General features: G+C 34.4%; 1 long non-coding RNA gene across 1 annotated transcript in view; it reads right to left on the bottom strand.

The window, feature by feature from the left end:
- Nucleotides 1-1,052: 1,052 nt before the first annotated feature.
- Nucleotides 1,053-17,429, bottom strand: part of LOC123573892 (uncharacterized) — a 79,499-nt gene continuing 63,122 nt past the window's right edge. The window contains exons 2-3 of the long non-coding RNA XR_006698599.2: nucleotides 3,882-4,059; nucleotides 1,053-1,153 (exon numbers count right to left, since the gene is read on the bottom strand). This is a non-coding gene — a long non-coding RNA (uncharacterized lncRNA). The remainder of the gene's footprint in view (nucleotides 1,154-3,881; nucleotides 4,060-17,429) is intronic.

Below are 17,429 nucleotides of genomic sequence, written 5' to 3'. Positions count from 1 at the left end.
TGTACAATTACCTATGCCATGTACATGTACATGTACATGTACAATTACCTATGCCAATTACCTATTCATTATGCCATTTCTTGAGTAACACATAATTTAGGATTATAAAGACCTAGAGACATTTGGTTTCCATGTAATTTGACTTTACTGTTCAAAGTTCAGGGAAATTATTTTGTTGTGATATGAAAAACAAAATGAAAGTTGGGATTTATAAAATCAAAACTGAAATTAGAGCAGCAAAACTATATACAAGAAGGTAAGTGACAGATATTTAAACAACCAAAGAAAATCAACACATCCTTCCCTTTCATGGCATCACAACATATATTTTTGAGGAAATCCAGTAAAAATATGTATATAAAATATGTATATATTTTTACCCATTGCTTATCTCAGCCTCCTTTTCCCAACTTCTACTATCATTTCACACCAGTCTTAATTGTCTTCTCAGTTAAGTTTCCTCTACCTTTCTCTACCTTCTACGGATAAGCTGTTTCAGTCAAGCTAATTCCTAGACTTTTAAAAGGGGGAAATGGAGAACCAGCAGAGACGGAATGAACCACAGATGCCTGATGTGGAAGAGAGACAAAGCCTATTTATAGGTGAAGTTGACACTGTAAAATCACAAGAGACAAAGAAGGGGAGGGAGGTCAGGAGGAAGATGAAAATGGTCTTCCAAAACTAGGATTAGAGATGATTTGGATGGGACTTGGCAAATGACAGGTTTTGAGCCAATGAGGAGTGTGAGAAACTTGGAAGGGGGGACAAGAGGTATACAAGAACAATTGCAAAGTGTTTGGAATTAAGTCTACAAAGCTTTTGAAAGACATGAGCTAAAAAACTGAATTTTATGTTTTACTACTTCTCACTTTTACTTTGTTCCCTTAAATGCATTCCCTGTAGAATCATTAAATTTAACTTTTTAACAATGAAATCTAGAACTTATTAATAACAACTAATTTACATTGCTGGAATTTCTACCTTGTGGTAAATGAAACATCAGTTAAAATTTTTGAATATTAAGTCACTAAGAGATGCTGAGAGATGAAATCATACCTTCAGTGAGAATTCCCTAAATGTAGATAGGGCAGTTTCTTCTCCCACTTTCCTTGGTGGCATTGACTTAACTTTGGCACTCAGGAAAAATCACCATCTGGAAACACATGCAGGGATATCCTATTATAGAACAGTGCTGAAGAAAATTAGAAGCCACTCCAGTGTTCCCAGGACAACAACTCAATCGATATCCTCTTGATTCCATATAACACTATTCAGTTATTTATGGCATTCCAGTGGATCCCCTGCTGCTTACTCGATAAACCTTTGTTAATCTAAATTATGCAGTGTTAATGTAAGCCTAGTTATTGACCTATGGGTCAGAGAAGGATATTAATTATGCCTAAACTTTGATACCTGTCTGTCAAGTGCCCTCTGTTCTTATTTGAAGCTCAATTCTGCTGAAACAATGGAATGTTTATATTTGTAATGCATCACAAGAACATTGCACTAAACTCTTTGATAGCAGCATAATCGTGGGTTACATTTTAAAATAAGGCTGAATTTATACTTGTACTTCATACTGGGATCTTAAAGGATGATGGTTACTATATTGAATGACAAATCACTATCACCCAGGACTGGAAATATAAATAAATAAACATAAATAATAACGAAGTAGAAATGACAATGTTGCAATGTCGTCTGCATATATTTCTCCAATACAAGTAAGAGAGCCATTCATTAGGGTGTTCAGATGGTTAATTATCTGTTAGCTTCTTGAAGTAAAATCCTATGCCCACTGGTGTTATAGTCATAGCATGTATATAGAGTAAGTCAAAAATTGTATCTGATGCCATCCTATAAAAATGGCAACTACATATTTTGCTAATTCAATTTGAGTTTGTGGTTTATATGCTTTTGCAAAATAAAACCTTTATTTTTCACCTCAAAAAGCCACCCATGCTTCCTAAGAAATTTATTAAAATGATTATTAAAGATATGCAAGAAAATTATTAAAGATATGCAAGCCATTTCACACCTTGGCACTCATATTTCACTTATGCAATATGTTTGCAAATTTGGGGCATTTCACCCTTCAGGATATGGCTAGTAGACTTTTTATTTCCTCCCTTTTTTTTAGCGATAGGGTAGTTATGTTTGTTTGTTTGTTTGTTTACTTTTAGTTTATTGAGAAGTTTTATTGTTTCCTCCAAATATGAAACTCTGTGAATGTAGAGACTAAAACCAGTAGAAAAAGATTGGTTAAAGAAATTCGCTCTCATTTTGCTCAATATAATTTTCACAAAACATATACTATAAATATTTTTAAACTTTTTTTGAAAAGTGTTTTATCCATATGTTTTTATATATGTTTAAGATTAATTTGTAACAGATTGGCTTTGTTTATATATGTGGCATCTCCCATGATTCTCAGGCTCCCTCAATTGTGTTTGCAAAATGTATTTCCATAATGCTCAGAATCTTGTACCCACAAAAGACAAAAATTCAACCAAATGTTTTCTTCACTCCATCCCACCCCCCACCTCCCCCACCACTGATTTCTGCCTTAGGAATCAATGAATTTAAAATTCCAGAGGTTCTCAATAGGGGCAGAATTTTCCTGTGGAGATATTACAAATTTCATATATTTGTCTTCTGACCTAGCTCCAATCTGAGATTTCTAATAAAACTAATATCTGTTATACATATATATATACACACACACATAATTTTATTCAGAGAAGCTGTATCTAGATATGATTTGAATGTTACAAATAACAGAAATCACTTCTGACCTATTTAACCAGAGAAGACATTTACTGATGTTACATTGAGACATATTGACATGTCCACAGTCTGATAACATCTCAGAAATGGACAAACTAAAAACAGCTAGGCAAGAGCAAGAGCAGCAGCAAAGTCATACCCCAAAATCCAAACCTCAGAGAAGACTCCCAGCCCATGAGTACCAGATGCTGCCCCTGCACTGCCGCTGTGGCTGGCTCTGGGCACTCTGCGTGGCACTGGCCCTGCCTTCTCTGATGCCCCTGAAATATGAATGATGTTGATGCTTGGCCGCCATCTACCATGAAAATGGATTCCCACCCTTGCTCATTTGTTTTCTAGTTCCTAATTCAGAATAAGGGGTGATGCATCCAATTGTCCTAGACAAGCCAGAAGGGATGCTGGGAGACTGAGTGTCTGGCAGTTTTATCTTTAGTGGGGGATTCCTAAAATACAGAAGTTTAGGAAATGGGCACAAGGCTCTGGGAAGAAAAGTGTATGTATTTCATTCTTGAATCCCTGCTAATATAAAACTATTCGAAATCCTTCTCTTTATTGGTAAAATATGTACTTTTAAACATACATAATTGCTAATTTAAGTTACAGTTTTTTAAAGAAATGACTACTCTGAAGCACTGGTTCATAATACACAAACAGACATAAGCTGCACTAAAGCAAACAAAAAACACAGAAAACAAATCCAATAACACTGAGTGAGAAAAATATACATCACTCCAGAATAATGAACATTTTATTCTGCATTTGTTTTACGAATCCATACTATAAATCTTAATCTGCCATGTATTTCTCGTATTTTAAACATGGTTATAGAAAAATGAGGAGGCCTGGGTTTAGCCTTGGCTATGCTATTAATGCACTGTGCTCCCTAGGGGAGTCAGCGATTCTCTCTGTGTCTCATGCTCCTATTTCGTAAAATAGGTGCATTAGCACAGGGTCAAAATACCTCTCAGAGTGCTTAAAAGAAATTAATAATAATCTTCCCCCTGGCTAGCTCCTTCTCACTCTAGAGTCCCCTCATCACAATGATCCTCCCAGACCACTTTCGATTAGCTCCTAATAGGAACTCACACTCTTACCAATCTGATCTTAGTTCTGTCACTCTCCAAAAACATCTTGTTTATTTAGTTGTGCATTGTTTGTCTTTCCATCATGAAAATACAAGCTTCCAACAGTCAGAGCAAGGTTTGTCTTATTCACCAACGCATCACCAGCATCTAGGATACAGTCCAGCCACAGCAGCCATTTCACAAATATCTGTAAATAAATAAACGAATGGGAAAAAAGGCATGAAAGCACATCAGAAAAGTTAAAATATCTTTAGAAAGTAAAACCTCTATAGAAAATTTTGTCAAGAATCACAAAAGTAATCTAAAGCATGTATCTCTGTTGTCAACTCTGTTGTCAACAAAATTTTTACATTTTAGCAAATACTACAAATATGATTCATCTTCCAATTCTGGCAGAAATATATTTTTACATATACATAAAGAATTGCACAAGAGGATTTTATATGTCTCTTTCAAAATATTTTTCTTTTCCTGTAAGGAGAAACTTCCTATGTTACATAGACAAGTTTGCCGTGATGAATAAGGTAAGATCAAAGGAGGACAGCAGGCACCTACTTCTCTTTCGTTGGTGCTATGGTTCACCTAATATGCTCTCATTCTTTCGTCTTTACAATGATATACCATTGCCACTGGCCTTCTAAATGCTTCTTTAATTTCTCCCCCCTGCTGCACTGCATGATTTTTATGAGGATGAACAAAGAATTACTAGTCCATTTCGACCAGCAGTAAATCTCCCTTTTGCCCTTGTTGCTTCTTAACAGTACTTTTAGTCTTATTTTCTGAAAATGATTAATTCAAGTGGAAAGATACTGTATTGTAGCATCCTTGGATAATACCTCTTCTTTCTGACTAATTGCTGTTGTGGATGCAACTCCTGTGCATTGCACTTGACCAAGGTTTTGACACTTTTATTGTAAGAACAGACCAAACCAGGAGTAGAAAGTCCATGAGATTGGCACCATCACAGCACATGAAATATGCCCAGATTCTGACATTTTCTTTCCTTATTAACTTGCAAAAATTATTTCTGTCTTTGAACATAGGTTTGTTACTTATAGTATAAAAGTTTACTTCCCTAGAAATTCATAGTCTAGAATTTGATGTGAGATGTGGCCTGGGAAATTCCATAAAGACTCAGGTTACATACCTTAGAAATGGAGATAAAAATAATTACTATATTGCTTGCATACACAAAACAAAACTAAAAAATTATTTCCTCATTTTAATATATAAAACAATAGGCTTTTGTAAGACAGTCTAACTAAGGGAGAGTTTGGTCAACTGAGGTTGGAAAAGCAGTGTGATATACTGGAGGCTAGAGTACCAATCCAAGAATCAGTATTTCAGGTTTTACTTTCAGCTTTGTAACATACTTATTTTATGACCTGAGAGTAATAACTTAAGATTTTGGATCTCAGCTTTTCTATCTATAATTTAAGATACCATCTGAATTTAAAAACATTACAGTCACTAGTAGAGTTCCTGCATTATTCGGGGTTATCCAGAAAAACAGAATCAAGTGTGTGTGTGTCTGTGTGTGTATATATATACATACATATATACACAACAGTGTGTGTATATATAGAGAGGGGGGAGAAGACAGAGAGGAGATTTATTATGGGAATTGGCTCATGAGATTATGGAGACCAAGAACTCCCACAGTCTGCAATCTGGAGAACTAGGAAAGCTGGTGGTTGTAATTTAGTCCAAGTCCAAAAACCTGGTGTAACTCCTGATCCAAAGACCTGAGAATAGGCATAGTGGAGGAGGGTCTATGGTTGGGTCCAGAGGCTGAAGAATCAGGAATGCCAATGTCTGAGGGCAAGAGAAGATGGATGTCCCTGTCTCAGCTGGAATAGAAACAGAAAAGTTGCCCTTCTTCTTCCGTTTTGTTCTATTTAGGCCCACAACAGATTGGATACTGTGCACTTACACCAGTGAATATGATCTTCTTTACTTAGTCTTCCTATTCAAATTATCATCTTTTCAGGAAATACCCTCACAGCAGACACACCCAGAAAGAATATTTTACCAGCTATCTGGACAACTGATAGCCTACTCAAGTTGACACATAAAATTAACCATCACAGTTCTCAATCAGACAGGTAACCTCAAGCTGTGGTTTGCAATTATTCGTCCCAAATTAATTTTGTAGTTCTTGGTCTCCATAATCTCATGAGACAATTCCCATAACAAATCTCCTCTCTCTCTCTCTCTCTCTCTCTATATATATAATATATATATATATATATGTGTGTGTGTGTGTGTGTGTGTGTGTGTGTGTGTGTGTATACACACACACTGTTTTGTATATAAGTGCATATACAAGTGTGTATATATATATATATATATATATATATATATACTTGTGTGTGTGCGTGTGTGTGGTTGTGTATATATATATATACACACACACACTACTCTTGGTTCTATTTTTCTGGATAACCCTGAGTAATGCAGGAACTCTACAAGTAACTTTAGTGCTTTTAAATTCAGTAACTGATCTGTCTCATAGATGCCTGACTCCAAAAAAGAAAGAACTAATTGTTTGTAAGGCATTCATAAAATACAAGTAATACCACATAGATGAGGAAATTCGAGTGTTTCCTTTGTTAAGGTACTCATTTGAAACTCACCTGCCTTGAGACAGATTTAGAAAAATGCAGAATAGAAACTGCACTTTTTTATAAGGATGTTTATATATGACGAGAAGGGAAATTTTTGTTTGTTTCATGGTGAAGAAGTGAACAAGGTTAGTTATAGACCAAATTTTGAAGAACATACCATTTTTTGCTTTTTAGTTTTTTAATACGCCTTTTTGATTATATACTAAATTATCTTTTCTTAAGAACAATGAAATTGCTCTTATTTTCCCAAAACAATGACAACCCAGTCATCCCTGCTACAAGAAAACGGCCTCAGAATCATCAACATCCTAGTTTACCATTTAAAATAATTATTTCAATAGGTTAATTAACTTATTAGGAAAAAGCATTTTAGAGAGACGGATGCTTCTCAAAATATCCTACATGGGTAAATGATGCTGTAAAGGAAGGAAGGCAGACTAGGATGTACCTTTAAAAGAGTGATGGGAATAGGTTGTTTCCTGACCTGGGACACTTCTGTTCTTGGAACACTTTTCCTAAAAAATGAGCCAGACATTTTGAGTTCCTTTCTTGTGAGCTTTCCTAAGAAAAAATTTTAGCCTGGTTTTTACCATATTCTCATAAATATTCTGTGTTTGACTTTCACTGGTTAGTGATGATGTGCAACTTCTTACAGCTCTTAAGCCAAAGTTACCTAGAAAGTTCTTCATGATACTTGGTCTCACATTTGGACCACTTTACAGCCTATTATAGAGTCATCTCTGTTTTTAGAATAGAAAATCTTTTTTCTTTGTTGCTTCAAAGTTAGGGGCATAGCAAGGTTGAATCTAGAATAATAGAAATATTAGTAGATTAATAGTATAGGCAAAGTAACAAACCTGAAAATAAACATAACAACAAAAGTAATAATGATAGTGACTAAAGACAAACCTTGTATAATGAAAGATATAGAAGAATTTTATTTTGCAACTACAGCTTCTAGGATTCTTTCTCTCTGCAGTCCCATGAATAGTGGGCCCAGAGTGAGCTCATTTTCTTAGCTTACACAGATACTCTGGGTGCTCAAGTTTACTGCTTTAGGTCATGTCAAGAAGACTTGGAGAATATAATGCATGGGATACACATTTCCTGCCCTTCATAGGTTTAACAGTTGGGCAAATTCGTTTATGTAGTGCTTATTTCTTGTCCTATCTCCAGTTGCCTAAAGTAAATTCAAATGATGATCTCTAATGCATTTTTAGTGCGGAGAAATTTAGACCATGGTTTACACAGAAAGAACAGCAGATGAATGCATATGTGTTGCTTAGATGTATTAAGGTTTCAAAATACAAAAAGAAGCCAAAGTCCTATAATGAATGGGACATATAGTGAAAAAGGACAATAGCCTTAGTCCAATGTGCTATGAGAAAATCTCTGGGTAGCAGTTGTTAATTGGCAATTGGACTTCTGGAGTGTAGGAGAAAAGGGCAATAGATGAGAACATGGCAACTTGGGAAAAGCGAAAACAATTCCACTGGCAGGGCTACAGAACCCAGAAGCAGAGCACATTTGAGAGAGGAGATAGATGAAGCATGTCTAAATCAGTGTTTATTGAGGCTTTCTTAAAAAAAAAAAAAAAAAGCCAGGATAGTTTTAGTATATAAAGAGTGAATACTCAATATTTATTTTTCTTTCTGGAAGGTAAAGTATTAACCCTGAAATTTTAACTCTTCATGAAGGTTCGTATTTTTTCCTATTGTGTGAGGCTAAAACAAAAGTCTGACTAAAACAGAAGCAAAAAAGAAAAACTGTACTGAAAGTAAATTAAAACACTCTTTTGTTCACTTAAACTTGCCCTTAGTTGACAAAATCCCAACAGAAATAGCTGTATTCCATTTAGTGGGGTGCAGGGAGGGGGCAGAGCATTTCCAATTCTTATAAACAATCAGAAAAAATAAACAAAATATTAACTATCCTTTCAAATAGCTCAGTTGGGAAATAATGATTAGTGTCAGACATAATATCACAAGGTCAATAACCTTTCATCCCACTGTGCAATATTTTACTGCGTTTGCCCCAGAAATCAGTTACAATAGACTCTACCATTTGTCATGTACATCATTTGGATTTTCTGAATGTACGAAGCGTTGACCTTAACCATTCTACAACTAGTAGAAGTTGAAGGTCATGCCATATGTCATTGAAAAGAAATTTTCTTCTAAATTGGCAATAAACTCTTGACTTTGACCTGTGACTTTAATGCCATGAAGTAAAATGTTTTTCATATTTGCAATTTACATAGAAAACGCATGTACTTTATTCTACTGGACTGTTCTTTTACATCTTTAAGGATAAATCTTGTTCTTTTACATCATCAAGAGTTCATTTAAAAGGAAGTATTCAAGCAGCAAGATGTACTTGCTACTAAAATGAACTTCCTTATAGAGGATACAGTTTTTGAACAATTTCTCTTATTTTCTCTACTGCATGTTTGATAGTCATAGAAACAGAGGTAAATATCAATAACTTGCATAATCTGAGAAGCCTTAAACATTACGTAGTTGAGACTTAAAAATAATTCTTTTCTAAACTCTGTAAATATTTAAGACCCATGTTTCAAAATATATCTATCAATTGTTACCTTTTCTCTGCATGTGACTTGTTTTTGTGAAAAAGAGAAAGGACTTTGGTTAAATACTCTGTTGCATTTAATATATTTAAATCTTATATAACACCATTACGGTTATGCAATTTACAAACTGAATTTTATCTGCCAAATGCTCTGTAAGAAAAATGCAATGTATTCATATACCCCCAAAAATCTAAAGTTGTATTTTGTTTAGTTCAAAACACACCTTTCAGACCTTTCATTTAATTTCATTTTCTATCATACATACCTTGTAGATGCAGTACTTGTGTTTCTTAGCAGAAAAGAAAATAGAATGTTTCTAAAGGCTTACTACTTAGAGCCACCAACACCAGGCTAATTTTTATAATTTTTGTAGAGATGGGATTTTGTTATGTTGCCCAAGCTGGTCTCAAACTCCTGAGCTCAAAGCAATCTGGTTGCCTCAGCCTCCCAAAGTGTTGGAATTACAGACATGAGTCACCATGCTCAGCCTGAATACTTTATTTCTATTTTACAAACTTATTTGTGTATCACAAGTGATTGTTGCAATATATTTAGCACTCCTTCTTATAATATATGAAAAATACTCATATATTTCATGTTTTAATGACATCTTGATTCATTTATTCATTTTTTAATTTCTTCTCTCTTCTCCTATGTGATTATGATCTTCCTCTGGGCAAGAAACACACTGGAGTCATCTTTTTGCATTAATATCTGGCACGTGTGGAAAACTATAAATGTGTGTTGGATATTGGTAAGGAAAGGAAAATAAAATCCTATACATTTAGTGTCTGTTAATTATGAAGTATTTCATTTAGGAACTTTTCCTAAAACTTCCTCTTTAGAGTTGCAAGTGCTTAATGTATTTTAGTGTACTATGTTTGGGTTTGAAACTTGGCTCCTACACTTACGAATTATGAGAATTTGGACAAGATACTTAGCCTTGTATGCCTTGGTTTTTCCACATGTAAAATGAATATAATAATTGTAACAACCACACAGAGTTATTAGTAGGATAATCTGGGCTATTATAAGTAAGATGACTTGAAGAGTACCTGGTACATAGTAAAAGCTATGATTATTATTGTCTTTTATTAATGTTTATTTATTTAAATATAGAAATAATACCTACTGCATAGGTTTGTTAGCACTAAATCAGACAATCAATGTAAAGAAAGTAACACAGTGTTGTGGCAGATTGAACATGGGGTATGAGAAAGCAGATTCAAGAATGACTAGGGCTTTTCTCCTGAGCAAGTGGAGGCAAAGAATTGTCAATAATTGAGATGAGGGAAACTGTGGGAGGAACACCTTTAGTAGGAGAAAATCAGGAGATAATATTGGAAATGTTAAATTTGCAACTGTATTAAATAATTAAATATAGATTTTGAGTAAGCGACTGAGTATAGAATGAAAAATAAAAAATACAAATCAGTAATTCTAAAATGAAAGCACATACTTGTCCTTGAAGCCTACATTGAATTGTTTAAACCATTTTATATAACAATGGTTTCTAATTTACTAGATATTTGGGACCTTTTCAGAAGCAGATGACAGACACATGAACATATACACACAATATATGCATATATTTAATTTTTATACTTTGATAATTTTATCTACATAAACCATAGAGACAATGCTGAAAAAAGTGTGATCCTCTTTTTCTAATTTTTCGTGCAAAATAACACTCACTTCCTGTAAACAACTTTAGTAAAGCTGCACAAACAAAACCAAATATAAACTTTATTTCTGCATAAAAGTTAATTTCAATAGACAGCTGCTATTGTTTGGCTTATATGGGAAGCTGAAAGTATATTCAGTATATTCAATTTATTTAATGAATTCAAAATGTTTTATTCCAATGATAGCAAAGTTTTAAAACCAAAATTCATAGAAAAACCTTCTAGCAAATGGTATCAGAGTTCTCATAGTTTACTTCAAAATTCTCATTGAGTTCTGTCAAAGAGCAACTGCATTTTCCAAGAATCTGAATGGAATTTCTACCAGTTTCTTTGTCTGCAAACCCATGGAATCATCTGGTAAGATCTTATCAACCCTCATAAAAAACGTATTCCAGCATTGAAACATTTACATAGTTATCTATCTCAGATCTCCTCTTCCAAAATTGTGGTTTGGCCAAAACATTTCCAATTTTAGGAGCATTAGTCATGGTAACTATAAAAAGTTGAATGAATCTATTTTTCTCATTCCTAAAACCAAAGTTGTTATCCAAGTTACCTAAACAGTGATTTAAAGTATTCCTGTAAAACTGTTCTGAATCAGTTGTAGCAGTGAACAATGGAAAAGGAAATTAAAACCACAGTTCCACTTAAAATAGCATCAAGAAGGTATTACTCTTAGGAATAAATTTAACAAAAGAAATGCAAAATTTTACTCTAAAAATTACAAAATATTGCTGAGAGAAATTAAAGAAGGCCTAAATAAATGGAAAGATACCTCATAATCTCAGACCAAAAGATTTAATATTCTTAAGATGGAAATATACCTCAAATTGATCTATAGATCCAAAGCAATTCCTATCAAAACCCCAGTTGGCTTTTCTTTAGAAACTGACAAACTAATATTAAATTTCATATGTAGATGCCAGGAACTCAGAATATCTAAAGAACATGATTTTTAAATTATTGCTTTATGAAGTCATTTCTTAAATCATACAGAAAAAAGAATAGAGTTACAAAGTATTTCTATACTTTCATATTTATCTAGCTACCTTTGCTGATGTTTTTTGTTTCTTTGTATACATTCAAGTAAGTATCTAGTGACCTTTCATTTGAATTCAAAGGACTTCTTGGTATTTTTGTAGAAAAGATCATCTAATGACAAACATTCTTAGTTTTTGTTTATCTGGGAATGTTTTGATTTCTTCTTTACTTCAAGAAGGATAGTTTTACTGGGTACAGAATTCCTGGTTCACAATCTTTTTTTCACCACTTTAAATAGATCATTTCACTGCCTTTTGGCCATCATGGATTCTGCTGAGAAACCTAATGCTGATCTTATTATAATATCTTCAAGTAACAAATCATCTTTCTCTTGTAGTATTCAAGAATTCTCTTTATCTTTAGTTTTGACAGTTTGATTATGATATGCTTAGGTGTGAATCTCTTTGAGTTTATCTTACTTGGAGTTTTTTGAACTTCTTGGATGTATTTATTAAAACTCCTTTTAAATTTTATATTAAAATTTGAGAATTTGTTGGTTTTTATCTCTTTAATATTATTTTGGTCCTTTTCCCAGTTTCCTCTGCTTTTGAAACTCCTGTTATGTACATATTAGTATGATTGTGTCCTAATGTCTCTGAGCCTCTTGTCACTTTACTCATTTTTTACTTTGTGTTTTATACTGAATCTTCTCAGTTGACCTATCTTCAAATTCACTAATTCTTTCTTTTGCCAGCGCAAATCTGTTCCAGAGCATTTCTACTAAATTTTTTATTTTAGGCATTATACTTTTCAACTTCAGAATTTCCATTTGGTTCTCTTTTATTATTTCTATCTCCTTATTCATATTTTCTCTTTTGATACATCATTGTCATACTTTGCTAATTATTTATGCATTATTTTATTTAGTTCTATATATAGATATAGATATAGATATAAAATAGGTGATTTGACATCTTTCTAAAGTCCAATATTTGGGCTTCCTCAAGAACAGGTTCTATTGATTACCTTTTTTCCTGTGTATTGGTCATACCTGTCTGTTGCTTTGCACATTTTGTAACTTTTCTTAAGAACTAGATATTTTAAACAAAATAATGTGGCAATTCTATAAATGTAATTGAATATTCCCACAACTAGTACCCTCCCAGCAAGAAATCATTGCTGATGTTTGTTTGCTTAATCATTATTTTGGACTAAATCTGAAAATTATGTATTCTGTTATGTATGGCCACTGAAGTCTCTGTTTGGTTGGCTTAGTGGTTGGCTAATTATTTGACAAAGATTTTTCTAGATCTCTTGATCCAGTAAGCTTCCCAACCTTGACCAGGCATTCTTCATGTGTTCAATAACACATTTTTAACCCCTGCCAGGAGGATTACAACTCTACTTTAGCCTTCAATTCCTGCTAGTACAGAGCCTCTAAATCAGCAGGGGTAAAAGATTAACCCCTTCTCATATCATTCCTGGATATATATACAGTCCTCTACATTTTTGTGGCCTTATGGATTTCTAGAAATATGTAGGCACTTTACAAAGCCCTTTATGGATGTTTTATTCTCCCATTTTCTTCGTCTTCTTTTTTCAATCAGCTGATTGCTAGCCCCAACTGTTACTGCTTCCTCGGGTAGTTGTGATGTAAAACAACTGCCACTGACTTTTTTATAACAATGTGTTGGGGATAAAGCTGTGTACACAGAGAGAACTCTAATAAAGACAAGCCTCGCCTGTAATCCCAGCACTTTGGGAGGCCAAGGCAGGTGGATCATGAGGTCAGCAGTTCGAGACCAGCCTGACTAACATGGTGAAGCCCCTTCTCTACTGAAAATACAAAAATTAGCCGGGCATGGTGGCACGTGCCTGTAATCCCAGCTACTCAGGAGGATAAGGCAGGAGAATCACTTGAACCCAGGAGGCAGAGAGGCAGAGGTCGCAGTGAGCCAAGATCATGCCACTGCACTCTAACCCAGGCAACAGAGCAAGACTCGTCTCAAAAAAAAAAAGAAAAAAGAAAAAAGACAAACCCCAAGAAGGAAGCTTTTCATGGAACTGCCAGACAGGGCAAATAGTAATATTCTCTGGAGATAGAATTCTGGGGGAGTTTGAAACCTCTCAGCCCCTTAAGTAGCTGCCAGGCCATTGCCTTTCACAGATACGGTAGTTCTGAGGCTGTTGATTTTCAAGGCTAGTGTGGAGCTACAGTAAGGGACACAGGGATGGGGAACCCAGACAGCTCACTGTTCTTACAGCAATTCAGATAATATGTCTTTTTTTTTATTAGTAGAAAGGAAATTTATCTTTCCTCAAATTGTAGTAACAAATATTTACTTAATTTACAGAATTCTGAAAAAGGTAATTTTAACATTTTTCATCACTTGTTTTCTTGCTTTTATGGAGGAGCAGATTGTTGGGTACTCTTACCTCCACCATTTGAAAAGTGGTTCTCATAATGTTTGAGAGGTCTATCAGCATGGCTATTCAAAGATCAGAAGGATTCTAAAACATGCTCAATGAAGTCATTGACTACTTGAAATCAAACCGTTCCAGCATTATGTTATCTCAATATGAGCATATCAATTCTTATTTATTTTCCCTTTACTTTTGATTTACCCCCTTGTTATTATTTTGAATATCTTTTGGAAGGGGGCAAAAAGAAATATGTCTGGAGGAGAAGTCATGTTGGATGGGTACATATGATGTACAGGGAAGTTTGGAAGCCTTCCCTTCACAACAACATCTCTCCCACACCAAACACTACACATGCACACACACACACACACACACACTTACTTATTGGACAATGTTGCCACCTTCCCTTAAATGGTTGTTAATAATTTAAATCTCCAGCTACCTGGGAGAACCATAACATAGGCCTTCTCAAGGTAGTATTCTTTACATGACAATGATAGCTCAAAATATAAAGAAATAATAAAACTCAAAATGTCAAAACAAAATATTTTTCAAATATTTAAAAGAAAAAAATTATAAAGCCTTTGTCAGCTGAATAGTCTAATAAAAATAACAATTAATTGTTTTGAAAAGCTAACCCTTTTCTCATTCGCCCTGAGAATACTTGCTGGTGACAGTTGCAGCTGCAGCGTTTACCCTGAGATAACTTTGCCACACAGTATCTTACTTTTACTATGATTCTCTCATTGCCCTAGTATACCTACTTTGGAAACAAAAGACATTTTCTATTTTAGTAATGGTATTTCCATTTAAAAATATAGTAATTCTTGATTGCTGAAAATGTCAAATTATAAAAAACGTAGCATTCTTACATATGATGTTAACATCGTTCTCGAACAGTTGCCCAAAGATTTGATGAATCTGATTTTTCTGAGGTAGATGATTCTGATGTTAGTTCCGTTTAGAAATAACTCCAAGAACAGTTTTTATATTTTATTTTTACATTGAAAGTCAGTCAGATTTGCTTCACCCTCAAAGAGGGTGTTTGCGTAAAATTAAATGACCATTGGTAGCGAGCTGCACCTTTTATTTTTAAATGGGAAAATGGTTAAAAACTACAAAGCAAAGCAACTACAACCTGTAGTTTATAAGGGAAAAAGTTAAGTTTTTTTTTAATATTTGAAGAAGTAAGACAAACATCAGATAGTTACTCACATTTATGAGTATGAAAACCTCTAGCGCTCATTAAATTGTATAAGGCTGGGCATGGTGGCTCACATCTGTAATCTCAGCACTTTGGAAAGCCAAGGTGGGAGAATTGCTTGAGCCCAGGGTTTTGAAACAAGCTTGGGCAACAAAACAAGATCTTGTAACTAGAAAAGATTCAAAAATTACGCAGGCGTAGTGGTATGGACCTGCAGTCGCAGCTACAAGGGAGGCTGAGATGGGAGAATTGCTTGAACCTAGGAGTTCACAGCAGCAGTGAGCCATGATTGCACCACTGCACTCCGACATGGGCAACAGAGCAAAACCCTGTCTATATAAATAAATAAATAATAGATGTTAAAAGTTTTTAAATAGATGTTAGGTGTTTGTTTTATATTTATATTTACCAGTATTTATTACATTGAGTGATTCCTTCTCACCTGTTCAGGGCAATATTTAAATACAACTTAAAAGAATGGTTTACATTATACATTCAACATTCTATTTTCTTAATTGTTAAAAAATCCATTAATTTTTAGAAATAGAAATATTTATTTTCTTTAAGCATGTTACTAGTTTGTCAACCAATCATGAACTTATTTTCATTTTAAAATATAAATACCCACTATTGTTTTTCCAAATTTATCATCCAATATAAAATTGCAAGATATTTTCAGGAAAAAAATTAGTAACAAGTCACAGCAGAAGATTACTTAATAATTGCATTCAAGGTCATTAAAAATAAGGTAATACAAATGTGGTACACTAATACAAGATGTTAATAATAATGAAAACTAGGCAGGGGATAGTGCGTGAGGGAATATGTAGGAAGTCTTTCTATTTCTTTTTATAAACTGAAAAACTGCTCAAAAATGGTCTATTAGTTTTCAGAATAAAGTAATAGATATTTCTGATACATCTTGTACCAAAACAGCAAACATCTACAGTAAGGAAATAACAAAACATTGATGTCTTCAAAACATAACAAGTATGGGGTTTGTTTTTTTTAGGAAAGTAAAATTCTTTCATCTTAAATAATTTTCCAATGTCTAAAAAATGCTATCTTACAGTAATGCACTTTCTGAATTGTAATTTAGAGTTTCAGTTAAAAGTACGACTTTAAAATAAACTCCTACTACTGCATTATACATGTGAAGAATGAATGCATGCTAAAGACCTTAATCAGGGCTATCTTTATTTTTATATATTTAAGGATTTCAAACTACCCTGCCCCTCCACCCCACACTGTGACCACCACCACTACAAGCGCACACATGGAGGCCGACAGCCCCAGGCCTGCCATGCCACCCCCACTGCTGCCACTGCCACCTGTGTGAGCACATATAGGAACAACACAGTCCCGCTCCCACTGATACCCTGCCCCAGCCAACTCTTGTGCACCTAACCATACTGCCTGTGCTGCTGGCAATTGTGAACGAGCACAGAACTCATTGCCACCTCCCTGACAAAGAGCTTTGGTTGGCACCATACATCAGACTGCTGTGGCCAATAGTCCAGGAATACCTCATCTCCTCCAGCATAGCAGGTTCCTAACCTGGAGGAGCCAGAGAACAAAGGCCTGAAACCAGCCCCCCAGTGTTAGAACATGCAACCCAGGAGTGCTGAGCTGAGATTTGGCCCCCTAAAATCTTTCAGAAGTAAAGCCAGTTGACTGAACCCACCTTATACTACAAGCAAAACCTCAAGAGCATCAAAAGATATTTTAAAAATCCAAAATAAAATCACAAGTTAACAATAGAAATGATCAAGCTAAGGAAAGAATCTCAGATCTTGAAGAGCACTTCTCTGAAATAACTCACTCAGATAAGAATAAAGAAAAAGGATTAAAGAAGAATGAACAAAGCCTCTGGGAGATATGGGATTATGCAAATTGACCATGAAAATTTCCCCAACCTCACTACAAAGACCTACAATCAAATTCAGAAAATTCAGAGAATCCTTGTGAGATACTACAAGATGACCATAGTCATCAGATTGTCCAAAGTCAAAAGGAAAGAAAAAAAATGCTAAAGTCAGCTAGAGG

The sequence above is a fragment of the Macaca fascicularis genome, chromosome 6 (assembly GCF_037993035.2).
Source record: "Macaca fascicularis isolate 582-1 chromosome 6, T2T-MFA8v1.1".
NCBI lineage: Eukaryota > Metazoa > Chordata > Mammalia > Primates > Cercopithecidae > Macaca > Macaca fascicularis.
This window is presented reverse-complemented; position numbering and strand designations above follow the sequence as displayed.